Below are 27,639 nucleotides of genomic sequence, written 5' to 3' on the forward strand. Positions count from 1 at the left end.
TGACCTAGGCAAAAGAAAGATACCTTAAGCAAATTAGAAGAACAGGAAATATATTACCTTTCAGATTTATGTGTAGGAGAAGAATTTATGAATAAACAAGAAGTATAAAGCTTGTGAGATTTAAAAGGATACTTTTGAATACATCAAGTTTAAAGGTTTTGTACAAACAAAACCAATGTAACTAAGATGAAAAGGAAAGCAGAAAATTGGGGGGGGGATTTTATAGACAGTATCTTGGGCAGAGGTCTCATATCTAAAATACACTGAGAATTTTACCAAATTCATAAGAATATGAGTCATTCCCCAATTGATAAACTGATAAAATCAAAAGATATGAACAGACTATTTTTGGATCAAGAAATCAGAGCTACATATAACTGAAAAAATGCTCTAAAGCATTATTGATTAGAGAAATGCAAATCAAAACAACTTTGCAATATCATTCCTTGTATCAGATTAGCTAAAATGATAAAGGGGTGACATTGTAAATGTTGGAGGGGATGTAGAAAAATGGAAACAATAAACTGTTGTTGGAACTGTGAACTGATCCACTGGAGAGCAATCTGGAATTACACCCAGAGAATTATAAAACTATGTAAACCCTTAGGCCCAGCAAAACCATTGTTGGGTCTGTTTCCCAAGCAGATCAGGGGAAAAGGGAAAGAACCTATATTTTCCACAATATCTACAATAGCTCCCTTTGTTGTGGTAAAGAATTAGAAATTGAGGGGATCCCCATCAATTGGAGAATGGCTAAACAAATTGTGGTATGAGTATGATGGAATACTACTATGCCATAAGAAGCAGTGGGCAGTCTAGTTTTTTAAAAAACTTGGAAAGAACTACACCAGATAAAGCACAGTGAAATGAATAGAATCAAAGGAACATTCTATACAGCTACAGAATTAATGCTGGAAGAATAAATTGTGAATGTTCTTTCCAGAAAGTAAACTGAGAGATGAAAACATGAAAGGCAATTTATGTGAACATGTCAGTCTCCTGGACAATACCTTTTGTGATACAGGGAGGCGGGAGAGAGGCTGGAACACTTGTGGATGGGACTTATTTATTATGTAGATATGAAGAAAAGTAAGCTAAATATATTAGAGGTTTGTGATTTCATTTATGTACAATCTTCTTTTTCTTTGTATGTGGACATGTTTGTTTTATTTTGTTTTGTAAAATTTGAAATAAAATTAACTAATTAATTTTTAAAAAGAGTTGTGCCATAATCAACAACTTTGGCAAAGTTGCTGGATATAAAACAAACCCACATAAGTCATCAGCATTTCTATATATCTCCAACACATCTCAGCAGCAAGAATTAGAAAGAGAAATTCCATTTAAGATCACTCTAGACAATATAAAATACTTAGGAATCTATCTGCCAAGACAAACATAGGAACTATATGAACACAACTACAAAACACTCTCCACACAATTAAAATTAGATCTAAACAATTGGAAAAACATCCACTGCTCATGGGTAGGATGAGCTAACATAATAAAAATGACAATCCTTCCCAAATTAATTTACTTATTTGGTGCCATACCCATTGAACTACCAAAAACATTTTTTTAAAAAAATATATTTTATTTGATCATTTCCAAGCATTATTCGTTAAAGACATAGATCATTTTCTTTTCCTCCCCCCTACCCCCCATAGCTGACGCGTAAGTCCACTGGGCATTAGATGTTTTCTTGATTTGAACCCATTGCTTTGTTGATAGTATTTGCATTAGAGTGTTCATTTAGAGTCTCTCCTCTGTCATGTCCCTTCAACCTCTGTATTCAGGCAGTTGCTTTTCCTCGGTGTTTCCACTCCCATAGTTTATCCTTTGCTTATGAATGGTGTTTTTTTCTCCTGGATCCCTGCAAGTTGTTCAGGGACATTATACCGCCACTAATGGAGAAGTCCATTACGTTCGATTATACCACAGTGTATTAGTCTCTGTGTACAATGTTCTCCTGGTTCTGCTCTTCTCACTCTGCATCACTTCCTGGAGGTTGTTCCAGTCTCCATGGAACTCCTCCACTTTATTATTCCTTTTAGCACAATAGTATTCCATCACCAACATATACCACAATTTGCTCAGCCATTCCCCAATTGATGGGCATCCTCTCGTTTTCCAGTTTTTACCAAAAACATTTTTATTGAATTAGAAAAAATCATAATTTCATTTGGAAGAACAAAAGATCAAGGATATTCAGGGAAATTATGAAAAAAAATGCGAAGGAAGGAGGCCTTGTAGTCCCAGATCTCAAACTATACAATAAAGCAGTGGTCATCAAAACAATTTGGTACCAACTAAGAGACAGAAAGGAGGATCAGTGGAATAGACTTGGGGTAAGTGACCTCGGCAAGACAGTCTATGATAAGCCCAAAGATCCCAGCTTTTGGGACCAAAATCCACTATTTGATAAAAACTGCTGGGAAAATTGGAAGACAGAATGGGAGAGATTAGGTTTGGATCAACATCTTACATCCTACACCAAGATAAACTCAGATTGGGTGAATGACCTGAATATAAAGAAGGAAACTATAAGAAAATTAGGTGAACACAGAATAGTATACATGTCAGATCTTTGGGAAAGAAAAGACTTTAAAACCAAGCAAGAGCTAGAAAAAAATCAGGAAATGTAAAATAAATAATTTTGATTACATCAAATTTAAAAAGTTTTTGTACAAACAAAACCAATGCAACCAAAATTAGAAGGGAAGCAACAAATTGGGAAATAATCTTCATAACAAAAACCTCTGACAAAGGTCTAATTACTCAAATTTATAAAGAGCTAAACCAATTGTACAAAAAATCAAGCCATTTTTCAATTGATAAATGGGCAAGGGACATGAATAGGAAATTTTCAGTTAAATAAATTAAAACTATTAGTAAGCACATGAAAAAAATGTTCTAAATCTCTGATAATCAGAGAGATGCAAATCAAAACAACTCTGAGGTATCACCTCACATCTAGCAGATTGGCTAACATGACAGCAAAGGAAAGTAATGAATGCTGGAGGGGATGTGACAAAGTTGGGACACTAATGCATTGCTGGTGGAGCTGTGAATTGATCCAACCATTCTGGAGGGCAATTTGGAACTATGCCCAAAGGACGATAAAAGACTGTCTGCCCTTTGATCCAGTCAGAGCACTGCTGGGTTTGTACCCCAAAGAGATAATAAGGAAAAAGGCTTGTACAAGAATATTCATAGCTGTGCTCTTTGTGGAGGCAAAAAATTGGAAAATGAGGGGATGCCCTTCATTTGGGAAATGACTGAACAAATTGTGGTATATGTTGGTGATGGAATACTATTGTGCTCAAAGGAATAATAAAGTGGAGGAATTCCATGTGAACTGTAATGACCTCCAGGAAGTGAAGCAGAGCAAAAGGAGCAGAGCCAGGAAAACAGTGTACACAGAAACTGATACACTGTGGTACAATTGAATGTAATGGACTTCTCCATTAGTGGCAATGTAGTGATCCTGAACATCCCAGAGGGATCTATGAGAAAGAACACTATCCACATTCAGAGGAAAAACTGTGGGAGTAGAAAAACCAAAGAAAAACAACTGCTTGATTACATGGGTCGAGGGGATATGGTTGGGAATGTAGACTCTAAATGAACATCCTAATGCAAACCCCAACAACATGGAAATAGGTTCTGATCAAGGACACGTGTAATACCCAGTGGAATTGTGCATCAGCTATGGGAAGGGGTGGGGAGAGGGGAGGGAGGGAAAGAATATGATTCTTGTAACCAAGCAATAATGTTCTAAATTGACTAAATAAATTAATTTAAATTTAAAAAAGAGTTGTACCTAAGAAAAGAGGGGTAGAATATTTTTTCAAGAAACATGGAATGATCTACATGAAATTATGAGTGAAATGAGCAGAATTACAAGACCATTATATACAACAACAGAAATATTATGTGAAGAATGACTTGTGTGTGCCCACATCTAGAGGAAGAACCAATAAATAGAAACAAGCAAGACATAGTTTTATATCTACATTATGTATTTTTGTCAAATTATGCTTTCTTAATGGAAGGGAGGGCAGGAAATACCTGGGAATGTTAATATAACAAACAAGTTAATTAATTAAAAAATCAAGTGATAAGATTAGATGAGATGAGATTTAAAAGCCTTCTAGCTTGGCATCTATGAACCTTTGAATAGATCAAAGGGAAATTGTACTGCTAGAAGGGGAAACATTTGGGAAAGGGGGAACTGAAAAAGGGAGGTTGGTAAGCATTTATGAAACCTCAGGGAAGGAGATGGGTAGTGGGAGTATTTTGGTCACTGGAAAATCCATTTTCCCATTGGTCAGTATGACTCAATTTTCCAGAATTATATCACCCAGAGAGGCAGCATGATTGATATGGTAAATAGGATAATAAACCTGGAGTGAGAAAATGTTTGTTGTTGTTGAGTCATTTCAGTTGTGTCTGACTTCCTGACCCCATTTGAGGTTTTCTTGGCAAAGATCCTGGAGTGGTTTGTCAGCTCCTTCTCCAGCTTATTTTACAGATAAAGAGTCATGAAGAACTGAATTCAAATCCCACCCCATCATACTCCCAGACACTAGTTATGTGGATTAGGGACAGAGGATAGAATATAGAGGCTCAGATAAGGAACTAGACTTATGATTTCATTGATATAGAGAGTTCCCAGGAGATGAAATCCCTTTTCCTAATGAAGACCAGCCCCTTTGAACCCCACATATAGCCTTAGAAAGAAGTCTGGCACACTGGGGTGTTTCCTGGCTTGCTTGGGGTCACACAGCTTATAGGTGTTGGAGGTACAACCTGAACTGGGGTCTTTTAGGCTTTGGACCAGCCATTTATCCACTATTGTTTCTCAGTAGTTGTTTAACCCTGGGAAAGTCACTTAGACTAAGACTCAGTTTCCTCATATGTCAAAGAGAGGTTAGATTTGATAGCTTTGTTTTTTTAATTGGCAGAAGTGAAAACTGTACTCAGGATGGTGATAACTCCACCAAAGTGCAAGCTTTCTATTTTTTTTTAATGAGTTAAATAAGTTACCCTTAAAATAAGAGTTGGAGGGACAGCTAAGTGGCTTAGTGGATAGAGAGTCAGATCTGAAGATGGGATGTCCTGCATTCAAATGTAACCTCAGACACTTCCTGACTAGGTGAGCCTGGGTAAGTCATTTAACCCCAATTGCGTAGCCCTTAATGCTCCTCTGCCTTGGAACCAATACTTAGTATTGATTCTCAAGGGAAGGTTAGGATTCTTTTAAAAAGAGTGGAGATATCTTCTGGTCCCCTCTGTGTGGTATGAAGGTAAGAACAATGATTTTAGAGTCAACTGAGGTCAAGTCTCACCTGGTACTTCAAGACCTGGGTTTGAGGTCACATTTCTTGTATGGCCCTGGGAAAATCACTTAACTATCCTGGCCTCAGTTTCCTCTTCTGTAAAATGGAACTCACTAGTCTTTAAGGTCCTTTCTAACTTTAAATCAATGATCCTGATCCCAGTATAGTCAGATGTTTTTGCCCACTTTTCTTACACAAACAAAAGAACAGACACCATTGCATGATTATGTTCAGTTGGTTGGGAGGCAAATAATGAGAGGACCCAAAATTCTCACCAAATCACTTTCAAAAGATTGTTTTCCTGCCATCTGGGTGCAATTGTTTCCTGGGACTCCACAATAATCCAGAAAGGAGTTTCTTGACTGTGGGTGGTGGGTAGTGATAGAAGCAGATTTCGTAGAACATAGAACCTCGTGTTTTGAAATATTGTATTCTTTACCAGTTAGCACTAGTTAAATACAAAATGCAAAATCTGTAACATTGATCATTTATTGTTGTACTGTTCTGTATTATTAATCACCTATATTGGTCTGCTCTGTACCCTCCCTGTATTCCCACCTAAATAAGGGCATTTCAGGAGGGTAATGAGACGTCTCCTATGCTGACAAATGATGGCAAGTGGAACAATGGAGGGAAGATAAAACATGCGCACTGAAGGCTCTCATGGTCCAGGGTAATCCCCCAAATCTGTATATGTCTCTTATTCCCTTTTTGGTGTTCTTAAGGCCACCTATGACAAGTCCGACCCCAAAACAGACCTTTCTCTGGACTTGTACCCTCCTTCTCTATGCCAATTTTCCAAGGTTTTTTGGCCTGGAACATCCCAGAATGCCCAGGGGTGGGCTATTCTAGGTAAAGGTGGAGATTTCCTTGGAATGGGAAGTGACAAGCCCCCGGCCCTCAATAAATATGTAAACTCTGATCCACAGCTTCGGCCATTCAATTAGCCCTGCTATTCCATCAGTCCTTGGGCCATTCCATCACCTTAAACCTCTTCTTTCAATAAACACTTTCATACCTCTGAAGAGAAGGGAGTTTTTGAGCCCTTTGGATGAGACCTGCTACAAACTTTGATGTGTTGTCTTACTACAATGACTCTATTTACTTCAGTAGTGACTGTCACTTTCACAAAGAGGAAATATAATCCCTTTAGGAAGAAAAAGACAGACACAGCTAGCTGAGTAGTCAGCATAGTTGGAGTTTACCAAAGTACTGACCTTTGTGTTATTCAATTAGAGGAAGTAGGAAATTTTCAGTCCTGTGGGGGCAGAATGCTTCAGCCTTTGGGGAGGAATCTGAGGAAATGTACTGAGAAGGAAGAAAAGAGGAACTTATAGTTGGAAGACTGACTTGAGATTGACATAAGTTTGTTTCTTTGGAAGATAAGGCACACTGGCATAGACTGGAGTTGGCCAACTTTCAGAAAGACATACCAGATCTTTCTTTATTCACTTGAATTCCAAGTATCATGTTACGTCAAAAACCCTCCTCTCCCAATTCACTATAGATTGGATATCTTCAGTTAATCTGAGGCTAGTGGGATGAAAATGTCATTGGAATGCCTAAAGCATAGGCCTGACCATTGGAAGCATCCAACTCAATAAACTCTAGTAGCTTTCCTTTACTCTTAGGACATTGACTTTCAAAGCCCTTTACAACTTGGTCTTTTTCTGCCTTTGCAACTTGTATACTTTATGATCCTTTGACTCTAGCCTTCTTGCTCTCCCTGAAACACAATGCTGTTGTTCATCCTTTGTGTCATCACTCAAGAGTGATTTATATTTAAGTGAGGCAGAGTTAAACAAAGTTGTTGGTCTCATTCTGTCTTTCAGAGTCATTGGAATCCAGTGACAAGACAAGAGTCAGGACCACTGGTGATGGCCAGGGATGCAGTAGATGACTTTGGCTTCTTCTATGTCTAACTAAGCTCTAAGCTCTCCACAGAGTCTGTGTAGGCCATCTTTAAGGCCATTGGAGCAAATAATTTTCATTCATCCATTCTGCCAGAGGAGGTTTCTTCTCATGCTTGGTGTAGACATCCTTCTACCTCACCAACGGATTGGAGGTCTGTCAGTTACCTTCAACCAATTTACCTTGTGTTGCAGTGAACCATTCATGACTTCATGGAATAGAGTTCCTCTTCCCAGGTGTTTGTGACATATCATTCCTACTGAGTACGCCAAAACATAGTAATCTCAGTTCAAGGCTGCATGAACAAGATCTCCTGGGAACGGGTTAACTCCCCTGTTCACATTCTGGGGAGGATTGGGGAGGATAGATTGTGTCTCTCTAGAAGAGCTTTAAATCTGGTGTGTTGCTTACAATAAACATTCATTATCCCTCTTTGATAATGTTCCAGTCTTTCTTTCTTGGGACTCCATAGCTGTCCCCAGCAAGTGGCGCCCGGAACAAGGACCAGCCTCTGGTTCTTTTATTGGAACCCCCCGGTTCTTCTATGAACCCCGCCTTGGTTCTTTTTGGTGAACCCCCTTGGTTCTCTTCCGAGAACCCCTGACTTGAACGGTTCTTCAAGAACCCCTGACGCTGTGTGCTGGTCATGCAGAGTCCCGATGCTATGGAGATCTCCTCGGTGGTGAGTATATGAGATGCTCTAAGGGTGAGAGGGAAATTATATTTCAGTTCTTCTAATTTGTATTTTAATAGGAATAGGTATTGGTCTTTTGCTAGTATTATTTTTTGTTGTTGTTGTTATTTCCCCCCGATAATTGCATTTGTTTGGTAGAAATAAGATGGGTAATATTCCGGTATTCATCTCAGATGAAGATCAGGTTGCAGGAATGCTACTTAGAACAGTCCTAGGGTTACATGGAGATAAAGTAAAAGGGAGGCAGTTAAGAGATTTTGTCCGGTATGTCCAGAGATTAGCCCCATGGTTTCTGGATCAATATAGAGTGACTCCAGAAGATTGGGAATGGATTGGATCCAAATTTAATGGCAATGAAGAACCACAGCCTAAATTTGCATTAATTTACAATGTTGTTAAGTTATATTTGGAGGATAAAGAGGCAGAAAAGAAAATTCTGTTGAGTAGAAGGGGATTTAAAAGTTCCTTTCTTGAGAAATCCAGTCAGCCTCATGAACAGTTCACCTCTAACCCCAACTGGGAGCAGACAGTGGTTTTGTCCACATATTACAAGAGCATGTTGTTAGAAATTATAAGTCAAAAGAGAGAAAGTCTAGATAGATCAGCATGTAGAGTTCAGGGAAAGTTAGGGAACCAGAAAGTCAACTCAGCCACTCAGATGGCTAATCTCAGTAACTTAGTTCAACACAGCTTCTTCAGTTAAAGGCAGAACACTGAAACTGTTTTAATGATTTTTCTCCCTGCAAATATTTCTTCTTTAGAATGGATCCTAAAACACTGATTTTTTTTCAAAGCATGCTTGTCACAATGTTGTATGTTTCTGTTTATCGTTGTCTTTGTCAAAGTCTCGTCTCTATGTATTCTTAAATTGGACACACAAAAAGAAAGAAAAAAATGCGATAGTTGCAAGATTGAACTTGTCTGTCAAAAATCCTCAGCAGAGGACAAAAGCAAATACCTGTTCAATGATTTTTTCCTTTTTCTTCCTTTGGATGGGCCCCCAAAGGAATGAAAAAGAGAAAAATTCAGAACAGAAAAAAGGAGATTTTCACTCCATAATTAGAGGCTACTTTTCATTTAAGATTAATGGTTTGATGTATGCAATTTGGGAGGATTGTTAATGATTTTGACATGATACAAATATAATTTCATGTGTTATGGTAACTATTTGTCAGTTAAATGTGAAATGTTAACCAGATTTTATTGAGCACAACAAAACTCATGGTTAGAAGTTTATTTTGTTAAATCTTGCTATGCATAATGGTTTCAGTGAATTTGAGAATTGTCTAAATGTGACTGATAGCCAGCCAGACACAGAGAGGGAATGTTTTATTCTATAAGGACAGAAATTGCATTGGCTACTTCATAAATATAAAAGCCATCCAGAAAAAGTTGTTATGTTGTTGAGAAGAACTTATTCTAGAAATTAAATTTGGGATTTTTTCAAATCAGATTTATTTTAATGCATGTGCTGTCAGGAGTAGTAACAAGAAATCATATGACACATAAGAAGTTTAAGTGATTAATCTGTTCATGGAATTTAATAATATTAGTACTAAGAATTTGGTATTTTGCAAGAGAAAATTTCTAAATGTTGTTGTCTTTGACTAAGGTTATATGAAATTGCTTTTAAAAATGTGTACAATGTATAGGAAGGAATATAAGGGTATATGATATGCAAACTGCAGCCTTGAAATCAAGAAGGGTGATAATACCTTTCCTTTCTACTTACAATAAAAAGAGGAGAAGCCAGAAGAAATAAGAGTAATGGATAGAGATACTAGTTGATACTATGAATTCTAGTGTGAAATAGATACAACAAATTATAAATTGGAATTTAATCAAGTATGTAGCAATATTTTGGGCTAAAAGAAAACTAAACTGGAGGATCTATTCTACTTTAGACAGAAGTTTGAGAGGAGTGCAGGGAAATGCTTTGTACTTCGCTTTGGTTACACAATGAAAGATTGCTAAAGGACTTAATCAAAGTTATTTGGAAGTTGTGGAGTTCAAACTAAAATCCACTGAGAGTAAATTATTATGAAAGAGGTTTGATAAATTCAAAATTTTAAATTGTGGTAAGCTCACTAATTAAAGAAGGATGGGATAAGGTTGCTAAGTAATAAAATCTAAATCAAGCCAAGCCGCCTTAGGATAAATTGCTCAGAAGCTATTAACCCCTTCCTTGCACACAGGAAGGAGAAAGAAGTGCTTATAATTTTTTCACACTGATACTTAGGTTCTGAAATCGGGACCTCAAAGAGTTAACAGCCACTTTGTGATAGAACTTAAGATGAGTATATTTTAATTGTAGAAACGGAGGTTTTAAGATACTCAAACAAACAAACTTTGCCAGCCCTGTCTGACCAAGTAGCTTGTTTGAAGCCGTGGAATTTTAATGCAAACATTCCATGTCCAGAACGATCAGATTATTCAGCCAACAATATGTAGCTTCAGCCCTTCATTCTGTAAGACTACATTTTCCTGCTCTGTACATCCTCCATTATATGGATGATATTCTTATTGCAGCTGAAGATGAATCCCAAATAAGCAAGTGCTATAGTCAATTGGTCAAATACTTTGCAAAAATACCATTTAGTCATTGCTCAAGAAAAGATTCAAAAAACAAGTCCCGTACTCTATTCAGAGGCTCAGTTAAATACAACATCTGTTATGCCTCAAAAAATACAATTAAGGGGGCAGCTGGGTAGCACAGTGGATTGAGAACCAGTCCTAGAGATGGGAGGTCCTAGGTTCAAATCTGGCTTCAGCCACTTCCCAGCTGTGTGACCCTGAGCAAGTCACTTGACCCCTATTGCCTAGCCCTTACCACTCTTCTGCCTTGGAGCCAATACACAGTATTGACTCCAAGACGGAAGGTAAGGGTTTAAAAAAAATACAATTAAGAAAGGACTGCCTTAATACCTTAAATGATAATCAGAAATTGTTAGGTGATATCAATTGGGTTAAGCAATATTCATTTCTTACTACAACTGAATTACAACCTTTATTCAAAATACTGGAAGGGAGTTCTGATTTGAATTCCCCTGGAACTTTGACACCGGAGGCCTCTCTTGCTTTGGAGATAGTAGAAGACAAATTGGATCAGGCTCCACTTAACCACTATCAGCCTCAATTAGCTGTGGAAGTGACTATTTTTGGGACTTGAATGCTACCAACAGGTGCCTTAACTGAGAAACAAAGAGTCATTGAATGGTTACATCTAAAAAGCAAAGCGGGAAAGGCCAGTTATAATTGTCTTGTGGCTCAATGAATATGGAAAGGCATAGAACATGTGGTCTCAGGTTTAGGACGGTATCCTCATGAAATCCGGGTACCCATTGCTAAAGATATACTACAGAAATATTTACAAAGTCGTGACGAATGGTCTTTACTATTAGTGTACCCATTGCTATTACCGCCAACACTCCACAAGGCTTATTTTCTTTTTTGTCACAACGTCCTATTGTTTTTTCTCATATTCTAAGAGATTGTCCGGTATCAGGACCTAATGTTTATGTTGATGCAAATGCTAATTACAAGGCAGGAGTATACAAGGACGGCAGCTCACCTGTCATTTTTACACTCCTTTTTCTTCTACCCAACAAAATGAATTAATAGCTGTTTTACTAGCCTTTTGGTTATTTCAGGAGCCTTTCAACCTTATAATGGACTCTAAATATGTTTTTCAGTCTTTGCAGGGTATAGAATAAGCTGTCATCAGATCCACTCAAAGCAATGTACAAATGTTATTTTGTAAATTACAAACTGTCATATGACAAAGGACACAATCAGTATATGTCATGCATGTACGCAGTCATACCACTCTGCCTGGACCTATTTTTAAAGGAAAAGATATCATAGATCAAGCTTTGATTGCTCAATATTATCTAATATGCAATTAGCTGAGGAATCATATCATACATTTCACCAAAATAGTCCTGCTTTACACCAAATGTTCCAACTCACTAAAGATCAAGCCAGAAGTATTGTTAAAAAGTGTCCTAATTATGTTCCAAACCACCCCCCAATGCATATTGCTGTGAATCCCAGAGGCTTAAATAGTACAGATATATGGCAAATGGATGTGACCCATGAACCGTCCTTTGGACGACTTAAATATATCCATGTCACTGTGGATACTTATTCAGGATTTTTATGGGCTTCCTGCTTGATGGGAGAAAGAACTTCTCATGTTATTAATCGCTGCTTAATGACTTTTCAGATGGCTGCCCCCTCCCCCTCTGAACATTTAAAACAGATAATGGAACTGCTTATACTTCAAAACAATTTTTTCTTTTTTTGCCAAACTTGGGGTATTCAACACCTCACAGGTATCCCGTACAATCCACAAGGACAAGCTATTGTGGAGTGCAGTAATCAAATACTAAAAACATTTTAAAACAAAAAGGGGGAGATAGCACCCCACATTGATGATTGGCAATAGCTGTATATACTATAAATAATCTGATCTTTACTTCCAATAATATATCCAGAGCTGAAAATTTTTTTTCTCTGCATTCTCTTATGAACGAAATTCAGGTACCACCACTCCGGTGCTCCCTGCTCCAGAACAAAAAATTTGTCATGTGGAAAGATGATAATCAGTCTTGGCAAGGACCACCCAGTGGTCCTGCCAGGCCAAGGTTTTGTTGGTGTCTCCACAGGTAAAGACAAAGTATGGCTCCCTTCCTGCCGAGTTCAAGAAATTGACCATAAAGAGAAGGACTAGGAGAGGATGCAGGAAGCCTCGCAAGGAGACTTGGCAACGTCTCCATAAGACACTGACTCTTCTGCTTCTATTCCAGAATTTAAGTACAGCTATTGGAATAAAGAGATGTTTTTTTTGGGAATAACCACCTTGGGTAGAGTATGTCGGCATGGGACACGCTTTACCAGAATTCATCTTATATACAAAAACTAACTCTGATATTCCTGGCATTTACCATTTTGAGAGACAAGCTAAAGACAGCAATCAGGCCAACAATTTGTTTGTGCCTTTCAATTGAACTGGACTAGTTGAGGCACCCCCAGTGTGCCTCGCAGGAGACCATCCTGCATGCCTGCCCCTCAGATCTCTGCAGGTGCATTATTATGGTCATCCTGACCTGTCAGACTCTTTCTGGATAGGACCTTATCGTGTGGACAAAGGGGTAAAATAGGAAGGTTACGGCCAACGGCAATATCTAGGTTGGCTGGAGGAATATTGTGAGAGTACTTGGGGACAAGAAAGACCTGTTTGTCCATATGTGATGGAATATGAACAAAGAGACACTGTTAGTATGTTTCCACCCTTGCTATCATGTAGATCTAAAAGGGCATCATGTAGTCATTGGAAAAGTATGACTTGGGTGTCTTGGCATAACGACACAAGGTGCATTAGAAAGAAATTGGATTCTTATAAATTTCATGATTGTTTTATAGGAGGATACAGCTCGCCTTTGTGCATGACACCCCCAGAGCTAATCGATGACATTCTGCTAATTTCATACAGACTTTGACTGATTATGGAAAGATAGCCCTGGCATTGGATAAAGTATATATGTCTCACTATGTTAATGTTACTAATAATGGGAAAGTTCAAAGACCAGTAAATAGAAGTGTTACATTAGACATTCAAGCTTGCCTAACAGGGAGGTATGCTTTTATAACTACAGTAAAAGATCATCCTGAAGCTTTGAACATTGCTGAATTAACACACAAAGGAGTTAGATATTGGAATGTAACCTGTAGCAATTGTAGGGTCAGTCATTGTGTAGGATCACAAGTGGATGGGCCAGTCTTAATCATCAGGCGACCACGCACGGCCCTTTTTGTCACTGAACATAAAGATTCATGGTATGGTCGTCCAGGGGATCAAGTTCTTCATGTATTACGACAAAAAATAAGACCACAACATAAATGATGTATTACTTATATTGCATTAGGCATAGTAGCATTAGTTTCTACATTGGCTTCTACTATAATAGGTTCTATATCTTTGGCACAATCAGTTTCTAACTTACATACTCATGAACATGATGTCAATTATTTGAAAACATTGGCTACTAATGTAACCTCAGCATTAGAAAGACAAAAAGAAATTGATATGAGTTTTTACAAAAGTATTATGATGTTACCGAAAAATATGATTGATCTAACGAATGAAGTAGAATATTTGTCATTGATAACACTCATGAAAAGTGATTATAGATATGCTGCATTTTGCTTACTACCAATAACAGTAAATAATAATACAAAAACATTGGAAAAAATAAAATTACAATTACAGGAATTATGGGACCATGAAAACATCACCAAAGATATTAATGATTTGAGTATATTAATTCTGTACCACAGCATATTGCAGATTCTTTGTATAATTGGATTGAAACAAAAAAGGGATTGTTTTCCACCTTATTTCATGATATTACTCTTCTTGTAGTTGGTGCGCTTGTGATTTTGTTTATCTGCTTATGCTTGCCTTGTTTACTAAAAGCTTTAATGACTAGTTTTGCTGTATTGCAAAAAACTATTAATCGGACCCTGTACCAAAGGGAATTGGATGGCATAAACAAAAAGGGGGAATTGCAGTGAACCTTCCATGACCTCATGGGAATAGAGTTCCTCTTCCCAGGTGTTTGTGACATACTATTCCTGCTGAGTACACCAAAACATAGAAATCCCAGTTCAAGGCTGCATGAACAGTTCCAAGATCTCCTGGGAACGGGCTAACTCCCCTGTTCACATTCTGGGGAGGATAGATTGTGTCTCTGGAGAAGAGCTTTAAATCTGGTGTGCTGCTTACAATAAACGTTCATTATCCCTCTTTGATAATGTTCCAGTCTTTCTTTCTTGCGACTCCGTAGCTGTCCCCAGCACTGTATGTTTAGATAGTTTTACCAGAGTGGCCACTATACATGCTACACAGCTTCTTGGAGCCACACAGAAGAGCCAAGTGGAAGGTAGACACCAAAGGTGGATGAGCGGCGCTGTAAAGGGCTTAGCAAGCTCATGGGATATGCTAGTCCTCCCTGAACATCCCATATACTCCATCCCTGAATCACAATGTTCTTATCTTTTGACTTGGCTGTCCCTCTTGCCTAGAATGTTCTACTGCTAACCTCAACTCCAACCTTCTGGAGGTGGTTTTTTCTAGCCCCACCCCTGCCTCAATTCTAATTCCTTCTCTCTGAGATTACCTTCCACCAACCATATATATATACAAATATCCCTTCCATATCACTGGGGTTAGGGGTATAGGGCCTCTGATATCAGAAAAGTCTGGGGAATGGTTTTTGGCCCTCCCTTCATATCAGAGAGGAAGTCTGAATTTTTTCTTTTTCTTTTATAGGGTGTTGACAGTACCTTATTGTAAAATTTGGGTTAAGCACTGTGTAGGCCAATCTTAAAGTATCTCTACATTTCTAGTCTTTGGGTGTCTTCTACTGGCTTTTGTGTTCTTTTTGTAAATGTTTTTTAACCTATTTTAACTTTAAACATTGTGTATATTTATGATATAAAAGATAAAATATATTAATATTATACAAAATTATATATACATATTATGCATTTCTGAGTTTCTAAACTTTTTCTATATCATTCCCATTGAATTTCTTATGCTGATTCACAATATATCGAAACCACAGTGGAGAAAGTTGAGATGTGGAAAGCACACCTGTACACACACACACACACACACACACACACAGCTTGTATGTATATCTTTTATGTGTATCTATATCTATATCTTGAATGTGTGTATCTCGTATGTATATTTACATCTACTGTATCTTGTATGCGTATGTGCATCTTGTATATAGAGTCGCTTGCATGTAGTAGTAGTCTCTGGGTAACCGAGGATGACGATTGTCCTTGTGCGTTTTCATCCATGGTGCATAGATGAGTGTGCACAAAGACACTTGTGCGTGAAGGAGATTTAAGTGGGAAAGTCGATGCACAGAGACAGTCCCACTCTCTCGGTGTTGGAAGCCTGGGTCCAGTGGCACGAAAAGTCGTTACGCCTGGAGACTTCCTCAGCTGCATTGGATGGCCGTGTTGTCTTTTGTGCTCCAACACGCCCTGAGCACTCCACAGTGCTTTGCTGTGTCGCCCTCTCAGCCATTGAACCTTCTTATTGGTTTCTTCCGTCTGTTCAGCCGAAGAGACAACAAGCAAATGTTGTTTAGACTATAAGCTCCTTGAGGGAAGGGATTGTGTTTGCCCTCCTTTGTATTCCCCTTTGCTTGGCACATACTAATGAGCCTACATTGATGATGCCAATTGTGATAATAAGCCAAAGTTCATAAGCTGAGCTGTGACCAACTCAGCTCAACCAAACATTTCATAGCTGCTCTGTAGAAGATCCTGCACTAGATCCTGGGAGCAGGAGGGTGACACGGTCAGTGTCTTAGGAAGAGACTTTGATATTTGTGGGGAGGATGCATTGGAGAGGAAAGTCACCAAGTAGAAGACTATTTCAATAGTCCAGGTAAATTATAATGAGGTCCTGAACTACAGCAGTGCCATATGAGTAGAGAGAAGAGGGGTACAGTAGCTGGCAAATCAAGTCAAGTCAATAATCATGAAGTGGTGCTAGGAACTGCTTAGCTAAGCTCTGGGGGTGAACAAGCAGCCGTGCTCTCCAGGAACTCACAGCCTACTAGGGGAGACAGCATGCCAAAAACTGTGTACAAATAAGGAAAATACAGGCTAATTGGAGGTAATTTTGGAGGGAAGGCACTATAGTGGATGCTGACAAGTGTTTGCTGGTTGATTGATGCATTGGACCCAAGTGAGTCAGAAAAACAGAGGGGATGGAATGCTGGGTTGGAGTCAGGAAAATCTGGGGTTTAGTTCCCAATTCTGACACTTCTTAGCTGCGTGATTCTGGGCAAATTGCTTCACTTTATCTCTAGGCTCCTGTTTCTTAATCTGTAAAATGAAGCAACTGCATTAGATGACTTCTGAGGTCCCTTCTAGCTCTCATAGGCTAGGGGGAAGAGAAAGAGTTTAGGATGACTGAGGCTCTAGACTTGAGCAGCTGAAAGGAGACTAGTGCCTTCAGCAAAAACCAGGAAGTTGGGAAGAGGAGTGAGTATATAAGGTAGGGTAGAAGAACATAGTGGACATTTTCAATGTGAGATTCTTATAGGAGAGCCAGTTGAAGACTGACTAGGTGATACAGTGAATAGAATACTAAACTTGGAGTCAGGAAGCCTTGAGTTGAAGTCTGATCTTAGACTCCAACTATATAACCTTGGGCAAGTACTTGACCTTTTTTTAGCCTCCATTTCCTCATTTGTAATATGAGCACATTAGACTCCACAGAATCACCAGTTCTCATTTCTCATTCTAAATCTAGGCTTCATTGGTCCTAAGCTCAGGAAAGAGATCAGGGCTGTCTACATGGAGTTTGTCAACTGAGAGAATCTGGCCCTCGAATATAGAGGAGTCCTGGTTGAGTCCAAAGAAACAAAGTGATTATTTCTTAAAAGGAAAAATTATTGGCACATATGCCAATGTACTGAATATGATGGGGCTCAGGGCTTAAGGGAGGCAAATACAATTTCAGTTCACAGGTCACTGGTGTAAGATAATTTTAGTGTTGCGACTTGAAAAATCTAAATTAATTTGGTCACCAGGGAAAATCCCAAATAATAAAATACCCAAGTCAGCTGGGAATTATGGTGATTTTAATTAATAGAGAGAGAAGGAATTAAGGGAAAGAGAGAGAGGAAAGAATTAATTTAAACTGCTCCAGCTCAGGCTGAGTCAGGCAGTAGTTAAAGGCCTTGGCCAAAGTGGCCTCCCTTAGCCCAAGGGAAAGGGAGTCAATCTTATCACTCACCACCACACCGGTCTCAAGAAAGCTGTCTGAGGGGGATCCTCCAGGCTCAGTTCCTCCTCTGAACTTACCTCCACTGACTTTTCTAGACCACTTTTTAAAGAAATTTTCTCTTATGTCACCTCCCCTAAATTTTTACATCTACCAATCACAGCAGATGCTTTTCTTCAGGATTGCCCATTCTTTAGTTCTCACCTTCTTTAATTAGATTTTCTCCAGGACCTTCCACTCTTTAGTTCTCACCTTCTCTGTTTAGATTATATCTTCTGAGGTACTTCACACTTCTTTGTTAAACATGCCTTTTGCAAGTTACTTGACCCTTTTGTGATTAATTTAACCTTTATAGGTACTTAACACCTTTTTGTGTTAGATCTAAAAATAGACCTAGCTTAAAGTTCTAGCTTCACTATAAGGTATGAGTTAAGTACCTTCATTGTTCAATCAGGAGTTTACAACTTTATCTTCCCCTAAAGTATGTCTAAGTAGGGTGGAGTAAATTTAAAAATCACACTGGGTTGGGATGGTGGTGATCTGGGAAAGACTTGTGGATGAGGAATGGGCAGTCTCTTTCAGGAACAGATGGAACACTAATGCAGTACAGCTGATCACAAGACTGATTCAATCTAGCTTCCCGTAGAGTTTGTGATGAAGAGCTCATCAAGGTTAGCCAGTGAACACTTTGGAGGCATCTGGGAGTGAGCAAGACTTTAGCAAAGACATCTGGGTAATGAGCAAGACTTCAAGCTCCTGAAGGCTCCTGATTGGTTCTTTTCTGCAAACAGATTTACTCTGCATTCAGTGTATTTATATGATAAGGTAACTCATGGAAAATGGATATTTTAGCTTCAGGTGTATTTTGATAAATTCAAGATTATATTCTGCTTTTGTGTTGCTGGAGTGTGCTGGAACCAGTTTGATTGTTTAATTCTCACCCATAAGCATCTGTGCCCCAGAAATCAGCCAGTGCCACAAATTGGGGCTTAAGGTATTGTTTTATTGATTATTTGGACCAGGGATTGGCAAACTACAGCTCACCATTTATTTCCAGTCAGCTAAGAATGGTTTTTACATTTTAAAATGCATCATTGCCTGATGCTGGCTCTGGTTGGCTAACCCCTGGTCAAGAGTTAAGAAAATGAGAAAATGTTCAAAATGTAAATCAAATGTAAAAGTGAGTCCTGTGTTAAAAAATATATATATATATATATATTTTTTGGTGAGTAGGTTGTAAAACATTTACCCATGCACTCCTGAGTTGGAGCACAAGAGTTGGGCAGTGGAGCTGGGACAGGGTTGCTAAATGCTTCTGGACTCAGGGAATGCTTTCAGGGTGAGCTATGAGGAAGGGCTGTCAGATAAAGTTGTATCTTGGCAGCACATATGAGCTGTTGGCTTCTGAGTCAACAGGAAAGTTTCTGGAGGCAGTTGGGTGAGTGGGATGAAAGGGCAGGAGAAAGAGTACAGAGATAATGTCATGATATAACTATGCTTATGATGTACATACTAGAAATAACATGAACTTACAATTCAATTCTCACTATTGTTTGTTTGCTCCCTATTAACATTTATATATTGAAATGGGGAGGGTGTGAGTATGACTTGAAACCAACCAGTGAACCACAAGCTATTTCTTTTCTTTAATCTATCTTTTTTAATTTTTTAAATTTTTATATAGAGTATTTTTCCATGGTTACATGATTCATAATCCCTCCTCCCCCACTTTCTCCTCCCCCCTCCCAAAGCCGACAAGCAGTTCCATTGGGTTCTACATGGATCATTGTTCAAAACCCATTTCCATGTTATTCATATTTGCAGTAGAGTGATCTCTTGATATCAATCAGATGTCTATCATACTTAATGATCAAGCATATATTTTTCTAATGAATTTCTGGTTCCATAGTTCTTTCTCTGGATGTGGATAGGGTTCTTTCTCCTAAGTTCCTCTGGATTGTCCTGGGTCATTGCATTGTTGCTAGTAGAGAAATTCATTACATTCAATTGTGCCACAGTGTATCTGCCTCTGTGTATAATGTTCTCCTGGTTCTGCTCCTCTTACTCTGCATCAATTCCTGGAGGTTGTTCCAGTTCACATGGAATTCCTCCATTTCTTTATTCCTTTTGGCACAATAATATTACTTCACCAACAAATACCACAATTTGCTCAGCCATTCCCCAATTGAAGGGCATCCCCTCATTTTCCAATTTTTGCCACCACAAAGAGCCCAGCTATGAATGTTCTTGTACAAGCCTTTTTCCTTATTATCTCTTTGGGGTACAAACCCAGCAGTGCTATGGCTGGATCAAAGGGCAGACAGTCTTTTAAAGTCCTTTGGGCATAGTTCCAAATTGCCCTCCAGAATGGTTGGAGTAATTCACAACTCCACCAATAGTATATTATTAGAGTCCCAATTTTGCCACATCCCCTCCAAAATTTATTACTTTCCTTTGCTGTCATATTGACCAGTCTGCTAGGTGTGAGGTGGTAACTCAGAGTTATTTTAATGTACATTTCTCTAATCAGGAGAGATTTAGAACACTTTTTTCATGTGCTTATTGATAGTTTTGATTTTGTCATGTGAAAACTGTCTATTCCTATTCCTTGATCATTTGTCAATTGGGGAATGGCTTGATTTTTTGTAAATTTGACTTAGTTCCTTATATATTTGGAAAATTAAACCTTTGTTAGAGAGTTTTGATATAAAAATGTTCTCCCAGTTTGTTGCTTTCCTTCTAACTTTGGTTGCATTGGTTTTATTTGTACAAACCCTTTTTTATTTGATATAATCAAAGTCATTCATTTTACATTTTGCATTGTTCTCTATCTCTTGCTTGGTCTTAAATTCCTTCCTTTCCCACATATCTGACAGGTAAACCAATCTAAGTCCACCCAATTTTTTATGATGTCACTCTTTATATTTAAGTCATTTACCCATTTTCAATTTATCTTGGTATAGGGTGTAAGATGTTGATCTAAACATAATTTTACCCATACTGTTTACCAATTTTCCCAGCAGTTTTTGCCAAACAGTGAGTTCTTGTCCCAAAAGCTAGGGTCTTTGGGTTTCATGAAGTATTTCTTAAGCATATGCTATGTGTTAGTCACCATGTTGAGTGCAAGGGAGATACTGTCCTCATTCTTTTTTTGGTCACAGACCTTGCCCCAGTCAAATACATACCACCAGTGACCAAAGAGGTAAAGAAAAGAATTTATTTATTCTGGAGTGCAGTTTATTCTCCTTAAAGATTTGGGGTTTGGGGAGAACATCAAACAAGGAAGCCACTCTTGATTATCAAAGATCGAAGTTAAGAATGAACACTTTTGTCCTCTTCTATACCAGATTCATGATCTCTCATATTAATATTTTTGACTACTTAACCCACTCAGGCAGAGAACTGGAAAACATTAGGAAAACAAAAGTGGAAAAGGAACCCATTTAAAGGAAATAGCTTTAAAGCTGGAAAGAACCTCAAAGGTCATTTTGTCTTACCCACTAATTTTATAGATGAGACTGAGGCCAAGGGAGGTGAAGGCTTGCCTAGAGTCACAATTTCATCAGAGAGGGATTCATTGGAAATTAAATACTCTAATGCTAAAGAATGAGTTGCACAAAGAATAAATCACAATAACAATAATTTCACTAGAGAGAATGACAACAATGAGACAAAATACCAAAATTTGTGTGAGGCAGCCAAAGCAGTATTTAGGGAGAAAAGTATATCTCTCAATGCTCTCTTTTGTAAAAAGGATAAGGAGCATATCAATGAATTGGGTGTGTGGTGAAAAAAAAGTAGTAAAAAAAATTAAAAATCATCAATTAAATAAATACTAAAATGGAAACTTTGAAAATCAAAGGAGAGATTAATAAATTGAAAGTAAAAAAATAATCCTTTGAACTAATAACCATAGGAGCTAGTTTTATGAAAAAATAGATAAATCATTATTTAATTTTATTTTAAAAAGAGAGAAGAAAATGAAATTAGTAGTATCAAAAATGAAAGACAAATGCACCACCAAGATGAAATTAAAACAATTGTTAGAAATTATTCCTCCCAATTATGTGTTAATAAGATTCACAATCTAAGTGAAATTGGCGAATATTTACAAAAATAGAAATTGCCCAGATTAACAGAAGAAATGAAATTCTTAATTCTATCTTAGAAAAAAAATTATAAAAGCAATAAGTCAGTTCCCTAAGGAAAAAAATCCCAGACCCAGATAAATTTACAAGTGAATTCTACCAAACATTTAAAAAACAATTAATGCTAATAGTATATAAACTATTTAAAAAATAAAGGAGTCTTATGAAATTTTTCCTATAACATAAATATGATTTTGATATCTAGGGAGAGAAAAACCAGAGAAAGAAAACTATAGACTAATTTCCCTAATAAATATTTATGTCAAATTTTCAATAAAATACTAGTAAGAAGATTACAATAAAATATTACAAAAAATAATTTACTACCACCAGTTGGGATTTATAGCAGTAATGCAGGATAGTTCAATTATGAGGAAAACTATAAGCACAATTCATATCAACAACAAAATTCATATGATTATTTCAACAGATGCAGAAAAAGCCTTTGATAAAATACTACATCTATACCTATTAAAAACATTAGCAAGCAGGGACAGCTGACTGGCTCAGTACATTGAGAGCAAGGCCTAGAGATGGAATGTCTTGAATTCAAATATGACCTTAGATGGTGTGACCTTGGACAAGTCACTTAACCCCCATTTCCTAGCCCTTACAAAGTATTACATATTACATATGTATTTATATTACATGTAATTACATAGTATTGATCCAAGATGGAAGGGTTTAAAGAAAATACATTGGAGATTAATAATAAATAAAATAAATGAAGCTTAAAATTTTTTAAAAACATTTTTAAAAAGCCTTACCTTCCATCTTAGAATCATTATTGTGTGTTGGTTCAAAGGCAGAAGAACTGTAAAGGCTAGGCAGTGGGGGTTAAGTGACTTGACCAAGGTCACAACTAAGAATAAGGTTTTTCTTAAAATGATAAGTAGTATCTATCTAAAATCACCAGCAAAAATGATCTTCATTGAGTTGTAGACCCAATTCTTTTGCCTTCCTGAGTATCATATTCTAAGCCTTGCAGTCCTTTAGTGTGGAGGTTGTCAGATCCTGTGTAATCCTGACTGGGACTCCTTGATATCTGAATTGTCTCTTTCTGGTCACTTATAATATTTTCTCCTTGACCTGGAAACTCTTGAATTTGACTATAACATTCCTGGGGGTTGTCTTTTAGGGATTTAATGTAGGGGGTGATGTATGGATTCTTTCAACATTTATTTTACCCTCCTGTTCAAGAATATCAGGGCAGTTTTCTTGGATAATTTCTTATAATATGATGTCAAGGATTTTATTTTTTTTCCAGACTTTCAAGTAGACCAATAATTCTCATATTGTCTCTCCTGGGTCTGTTTTCCAGGTTGGTTTCCTTTTCAATGAGATATTTCATGTTTCCTTCTGTTTTTTTTTCACATTTAATTTTGCTTTATTAATTCTTGCTGTCTCGTGAGATCATTAGCTTCTACTTACCCAATTCTAGTCTTTAAAGACTGATTTCACCTATAATTTTTTGATCTTCCTTTTCAGTTTGGTATATCCTGCTTTTCATGGCTTCCAGCAGGTCAATTCTAGTCTCCAATTTGCTTATTATTTCATTTGATTTCTGTGTCTCTTTTTCCATATGAGAAATTTTGTCTTTTAAGCTGTTATTTTCTTTTTGTATTACTTTCATTTCTTTTTCTCACTTTTCTTCCCATTTTTCTTCTATCTTTCTTATTTAGTTCTTGGAACTCCTTTTTGAGTTCCTCCAAAACTTATGACCAATTTACATTTCTTTTGGAAAGTTTGGATGTGTTTGATTGTTTGTTACTTTCTGTGTTGCTTCTGTATCTTGCTCTATAGAAATTATCCAGGATCAAGAGTTTGTTTTGTTTTTTTGTTTTGCTGTTGCTAATTCCTTTTGCCACTAGTGGATTGTGGTTCCTGCATGTTGATTTCTTTCATAGCTTGTCTCACAGGGTTCTGCCTTGGTAGTATCTTCCCTTCCCTGTCAGAAGCCTGAGTGAGGGCAGGTAGACAGGTATGTGATGTTCTTTGTGTAACACAAGTTTTAAAGTGTTTTTGTCCTGAAGCTATCTTTCTATCCCCTGATGCCTTGGCTGTGGCCAGCCTTGTTTCTGCCCAAGGTCCACACTCCACTGCCCAGGTGATGCACTCCTCAGCCTTGGTTCTTGAGTCTCGCTGCCAAGACCTGGAACTGCCCTCAGGGATAAGTCTGTGGTGTTTTCAGAGAATTTAGAGATTGCCAGACCCTCACTATGACTCTGGCTTGGTAGGCGGTGTGGGGGAAGAGTGATCAACTTGTGCTATGATGAGTTCAGTTTCACTCCCTTATAGCATGGGAATCCCCAAACACTGCCTATCTTTAAGGTTGAGTCCAGTGGGAGAGTCCCTTTACTCATCTGATTTTGATTTTTGTCCTTTTGAGATGCTTTGTAATGAATGGTTGGAAGGAGATTCAGAAAGCTCCAGCTACTACATGTGAATTTCACATACACCATCATCTTAGCTCTGCCCTCAATGATCTTTATTGGGGATAAGCTAGATCCCTTCCCAATTAGATTAGAGTGAGGCATGGATGTCCATTATTACCATTATTATTCAGTACTTAGATACAGCAATAAGACAAGAAAAATAAATTGAAGGAACAAGAATAGGTACAAAGAAGCCATCCTTCTTAGCAGATGATATGATGATGTACCTAGAAAATCCAAAGAATCAACTAAAAAAGTAGTTGAAGCAACAACTTTAACAAAGTTGTGGCATATAAAATAAACCCACATAATTCATCCATATTTCTATATATATATCATAACAAAGCATAGTGGGATGATATAGAAAGAAATTTTTAATAACTGTAGAGATAAGAGGTAATGAGAGTCTGAAATAGGACAGTGACTATGTGAATAGAGATGGGTGAAATATGCAAGACATTCTGTAGAGAAAGAAATGACAAAATTTGGCAATAGTTTGTTTATGTTGGAAGGACATTTACACTATTATATATATGAAATCTGTATCATATTACTTGCCATCTCAAGGAGGGGAAAAGACAGGGAGGGGGAGAATTTGGCTTAAACTTTAAAAAAATAAAGATTCAAAAATGTGGTTTTTTCTCTCACATAATTGAGGAAGAAATAAAATATTTTTAAATGAAAAAAAACTGTAGACAATATAAATAAAAAAGCTGGCAGTCTACTTGCCAAGACAAAAGGAGTATGGCCATTTCTATAAGAAGTCAAAGCTATCAATAGACACATGGAAAAAATTCTATAAATTGCTATTGATTAGGAAAATGAACATTAAAACAACTGAATTAACACTTCACACTTATCAGATTGACTAACGTAACTGAAGAGAAAAATGACAAATGCTGGAAGAGATGTGGGAAAATAGGGACACTAATACATGGTTGGTGGAGTTGTGAACTGCTTCAACCATCCAACCTTGATTTGGAATTATTCCCCTGGAGCTATAAAGCTGTGCATACTCTTTAATCTAGTAATATCTCTATGAGATCTGTATCCCAATTAGATTGAAGAAAAGAGAAATGGACCTATAGATATGGACATGTAGATAGATAGACAGACAGATGATAGATTAGATACACAGATAGAGAGAAATAAGAGCAGTTCTTTTCATGGTGACAAAGAATTGGAAATTGAGAGGAAGTCCTTTCATTGGGGAATTTCTGAACAAGTTGTGGCATATGATTGTGATGGAATACTATTGTTCTAGAAGAAATGACAAGGGGGACAATTTCAGAAAAACCTAGGAAAACCTATATGAATTGATGCAGAATGAAGTCAGCAAAACCAGGAGAACAAGCTACACAGTAATAGCAATATTGTAATAATGAGCAACTATAAAGGACTTAGCCACTCTAACCAGTACAGTAATACAAGATAATTCCATGGGACTCAAGAGGAAGAATACTACCCACATCCAGAGAGAGAAAACTCATGAACGCTGAGTACAAATTAAAGTATAATTTTCCACTTTATTTTTCTCATTTTTTTTGCAACATGACTAACATGGAAATAGGTTTTAGGTCATTTTACATGGATAATAATTGATATACTGCTTTCCTTCTCAACAGGTGGAGAACTAGAAGAAGGGAGAAAATTTGCAACTCAAGATTTATAAAAAAGAATGTTTAAATAAATGAAGGATTTATTCAAGTGCCCACAACTAGGAAAGTATTAATACATTTAGCTCATGAGTGGACAGTAGGATGAGACAGGAATTTTACTATATATATCCTTTTATCTAGGAAATTGCCTCATCTCTGACCTGCATTGGTGATGCTTCTTTGTGTCTTCTGATATTCAAGATTCCTGGTTGAGGTGCTAGAAGACCTGGGTTCAAACCCTGTCTCTGAGAATGACTACTTTCTGACCTTGGGCAAGTTCAATTTCTGCCTCAGTTTCTTCATTTATAGAAGGAGGTGGTTAGATTAAGTGACTTCTGTGGTACCTCCAAACTCCAGCTCTGTGATCTTATAAATTTATTGCTTTTGTTAACTTGGTCAAGTTACTTAAATTCCATGGGCCTCAGTTATTTCCTCTATAGAAGGAAAGTGGTTAGATTGGATAACTCGAAAATCCCTTCCAGCTCTAAATCAATGATGCTATAAAAGGAAAAAAGGGTTCACACTACAAAGACATCTTGCTTTGTTTGACTGGATCTGGAGTTTTTGCATTTTCATTATTAAAAATAAACACATAGACACAGAGTCAGCTAGGATATTAGGGTCCCCTCCTTACTTTCAGAGAACAGCCAAATGTAAGAAATATTTACTTTCCATAACAAGAGAGAAAGTGGTGTTCTGACAACACAAAGGAGAAATAGTTCAATAGTTTGATGACAAATACTGGGAAGCATTTGTAACAGAGGCAATAATTAACAAGTAGAAAAATCAACAAACATTTATTAAGTGCCTACTGTATTCAAGATAATATTCTAGGTGTTGGGGATTATAAGGATGATATTAGAAATTAAGTCTTGCTATATTAGTTTAGAGATAAGGAGTGAAGAAGCTGGCTTGAGAAAGAATTGGAGTTTGAAACAGAGTTGAGACAATGTCAGTTTCAAATATTGACAGTGTGTGTGTGTGAGGGGGTAACAGTTTTTCTGTGGCAATTGGTTTCTGGTATTCTCTCTCTCTCTCTCAGAGTGGTGGGAGCAGGTGACATCTTCTTTTCTCTCTCTCCTCACAGAAGGAAAGGAGGGAAAAACCTGAAGGAGCTAAGTGATTTTCTTTTTCCAACTTGGGAAACACCAGTGACTGACCAGTGATCCTTATGTTTTCAATAAATAGTTTATTTTTATATAACAAGAGTCTCCTTAGCATCCTTGCACCTAGTCCTGAAGAGAAGTTCACTTATGAGCTTCCTTTCAATTATAAACTGAAGATACTTTATAAGCACAACAAGCAGAGTATCTAATCAGTTTATAATCAATAATCAATTCATTGCTTATTAATTTTACAGGATACAAAGACAAAGAATAAAACAATCCTTACTGGGAAATAGTATATAAACTAGTGAGTCAAATGGCTTTCCATGACTGTCCTTCTTCCCATCCTTGCCATGGTCAGGAGCTTATCCTGGTCCTGGGGTTGTGTAAATTCCACAGATATTAGCCAGAAAGAAGATTGGAAGGAAAAGCTTGTGCCAGTTTCTAGAGAGTTTTAAAAGTTGATCAAAAGAATGTGAACTTTGCATGGTAGGCAATAGAAAACTAGTTCAAGGGGGCAGATAGATG

This window comes from Monodelphis domestica, chromosome 2, assembly GCF_027887165.1.
Source record: "Monodelphis domestica isolate mMonDom1 chromosome 2, mMonDom1.pri, whole genome shotgun sequence".
NCBI classification, from domain to species: Eukaryota; Metazoa; Chordata; class Mammalia; order Didelphimorphia; family Didelphidae; genus Monodelphis; species Monodelphis domestica.